This window comes from Triticum dicoccoides, chromosome 4B, assembly GCF_002162155.2.
Source record: "Triticum dicoccoides isolate Atlit2015 ecotype Zavitan chromosome 4B, WEW_v2.0, whole genome shotgun sequence".
NCBI lineage: Eukaryota > Viridiplantae > Streptophyta > Magnoliopsida > Poales > Poaceae > Triticum > Triticum dicoccoides.
This window is the reverse complement of record NC_041387.1, coordinates 447529774-447533475: the sequence shown is the minus strand read 5'-3', so window position 1 is coordinate 447533475 and position 3702 is coordinate 447529774.

Genomic DNA, 3702 nt, shown 5'->3' with positions numbered 1-3702 from the left:
ATCTCCATGATTCAACTCTTCAAATGTGCATTGCCTCAAAAGCAAATTCCTCACTATGCACATCTTCAGGGGGAGTTCTACTATATCTTGTAATCAAATTCCTCAATATCAGTGTATACACTTCATATGTTTATCCCCGTTGAAAACTTAAACTATGTTGTCATCAATCACCAAAAAGGGGGAGACTGTAAGTGCATCTAGTGCCCCTTAGTGATTTTGGTGTATTGAAGACTTATAGGTTAAGGGACTAATGCGTTTGTAAGTGTACACAGGTCTATAAGTCTATGAGGAGTTTGATATTTACAGAGAAAGTCGAACCCTAAAAATGAAGTTCTTCAACTGAAGACTTTGATATTCTGAAGACTTTCTGAAGACTTTGAAAGTGAAGAAATTGGTGTGACCTTGAAGACTTGGTATTCATTTGTGGAACATGAAGTGTGAAGACTATTGTTTTCGTAGTTTCATTTTCTCTTTCTTGAGTCATAGGAAACACCGTACTGTTAAAGGGGGTCGAGGAAATACTAAGGAAAAATTTCCATGTGATGCTCAACTCAAAATCCTACACCTACCAATCCCTTCGAGTGAAGCCTTTGGAAATCTCATACAGCTCAGTCACTTTCTTCAGTGACAGAGACGAAGTTCTTCTGGTCACTGATGAATTTGTTCTGACTGAGGAGTTAGGAATTCGTCAGTACGAATTACCTACACAGTGAGGAACATGATAGCCTTGAGGAATTTGAGAGTCAAATTTCCGACCGTTGCTGTACTGCGCGCCAGCTGTCCCAAAATATCTTATCCACCTAACGGTCATATCATTGAGGGGCATTTATGTCTTATCATGTCGGGCTGCTCCCTAGGCTATAAATAGCCGCCCCCTACAACCACTAGCTGGTTGGCTGCTCCGAGAGAACTTGACACCTGTCATTTGAGAGCAACCCATCCTCTGAGAACTTTGAGCGAAAATCATCGAGTGAGGAAAACCCAAAACCAAACCCCTACAAACCCAAAGTGATTGAGCATCACTGAAGAAATTGATCCTGCGTGGATCCGACGCTTGTTACCTTTGAAGACTGTGCTTCTTCCAGACGGTTAGGCGTCAAGGTCTAGAGCATCCAAGAGGAATTGTGAATCGCCGAGTGACCAAGTCTGTGAAGGTTTGGAAGTCGCCTGAAGACTTACCACGAGTGATTGGACGAGGTCTGCGTGACCTTAGTTCAAGGAGAATACGGTGAGGACTGGGTGTCCTGAGCTGCGTGCTCAGCGACTGGGTGTCCGGGACTGTGTGTCCTCGAGTTTAAATACTCAGCCGCTCCAACCATACGTACAACTGAGACAGCAGTTGGAACTGGTCTACCAAATCATTGTCTTCACCAACCTACTGGTTCTATTTCCTCAACCTTTCATTTCCTCATTACTGTGTTGAGTGTTTGTTCATATCTGTGTTTGAAGACTTTGACTGAAGACTTTCTCAATTTCCTCAGTTCAATTTCTTCAGTCTGTTTGTCTTCATCTTGTGTTATCCTGTGATTACGCTTTCTGTACTCTGTGCTTGTCTTCATTTCATCATGATGACCATGCTTGTATTCTGTTATGCTTACTTCTGAGTACTTATTCCGCTGCTAATAGTTCTTCGCTAAGGAATTTCCTCATCGGCAAATTCCTCAGTGAAGAATTCATAAAAATCGCCTATTCACCCCCCCTCTAGTCGACATAACGCACTTTCACTCTTTGTTGTCAACATAAATTTCACTATGGAAACTATTTTGACGGATATCTTTATAATTTAGTAAGGAATGAGTTGACCTGGACACGATAAAGCATCCTTCATTATACTCGAGTGCCCATAGGGATAGTAAATATGACTCGAGTTGAGCCAACAATTACATCATCGCGTCTAGTGAATTTAAAAATATCTCCTTTTCTCTCAACGAGAATGGAAACATTTCACTTCCCTGAGTATAGAGTTGGTGATACATATGTCCACAAGGCAGATATTATCTTTCATCACATTGACCCCGTAGAAATCTGTATATAGACTTGATGATTCTCTATATGAAAATCACTGTCACATATAGAATACATACAAATGTATTGTACCAAAGTGTTGATACAATATATTATGATGTACAATATATGATGAGAACAATACTTATGTTGTTATTACAACATCATAAATGGACATTAATTATATTGACCACTCAGGAGATTGAAAAACTATTCATAGTCTCCAAACATATCAGTTGAGGCATATTCAACCATCACGTTCTCCATGCCCATAGGGTACTGTCACCACTGGTGATGTCGGGTTGAAGGTTGAAGTGAGCTTCAAACCTTTGCCCTTGAGGTTCATTGTGTCTCAGGAATTGTTGATACAAAATAAATCTCGGAATCAATAATTCTCTAGCCATCCGTTACCAGAGGTAATTAATTCACTATTAGTAAATTAAAGACCATCATGGTTAGTGTTGTAATGAATTTTGCAAAATTAATGAATATTTCAAGAAGTTAGCTTGAAACCATTGGTGTGAATTTCAAATTGCTAAGTATGACACTTTGAAGATAATCTCCAAAATGGACACAGCGGTAGGGAGTATAATCTAATGAAATCAGCAGATACTCACTCCTAGTGCCTTATGTCATACCTAGTAAAATGTGCGGGAGAGCACTTTGTAAAGCAATCATAATGTCAAATGACAAACTGTGGGCTTTAACAAGTAGTGGTGATAATGTGCAAAGAAGTAGATCTACACAATAACTTGTGATCCTAATACATCAATTTGAAGAAAATCACTTTGAATTTTGCATCTATATTTGCAAAAAAAAATGAAAATCTTAATTGCGACATGTGTCGAACGTGGAGAAATATACATCTTAGAAAGATTCCGGGATACATGTACTCATGAGAAAAACTGTACTCTAGAGGTACTGAATTTATCTTTGCAAGAGCTTAAAAATCTCAACCGTGGAAATATATTACATAAACTTATGATCTCGAATACATCGGTACTCAACAGGAGTCAATAGAAAATAGTGCTAAAATATATGTTCTAGTTTTAGTAGATCTAAAACAGAAATAAATTACTGCTAGAAGTGTTGTTAGGAGATTAATTGCTAATTTGCTAGAACAAATATGCAAAAAAAAAAATGAGGCAAGAAGTGCTTGCCTAAATTCCTAGCGCATGCACATAGACAAGTACGAAGCCTGGTCAATGGATAGATAAGGAGAGAGATAGGGAAATTCTCAATCCCCATCCTCACGAGACTGAACAGGCGGAGATTTCCATGGCTGGCCGACGCCACCTCTAGGCACGCCACGGCAATGGTGTTCACTGAGACGGGTGGAGGGACCAGGTGCTCCGTCGTCTTTCTTGGGAGAGGAACCACCAAGGAGGTCATGGCTGGAAGCCATGCCGTTGGAGACACCATTTGCGGCACCGTTCGTGAGCCAAAGCGTCGCGGTGCTCCATGTGCCGGAGCGGCCAGTCAACGGCGGGCGCAGCGAGGGCGGAGGAGTGGCCGGCAGGTGCGGCGCAACAGCGTCGACAACATGTGCTTGGAGGAGCCACTCGCACCGGGGCCGAATGCAAAGACGGAGGCCCCGGTCGTCTGCGGCCTCGGGAGCGGCGCGCCGGCTTCCACTTTTAACAACATTTGGGGTCAGAGGCCGCAGCGGCGCGGCCTGGCGGCTCCAGGAATTTGCAA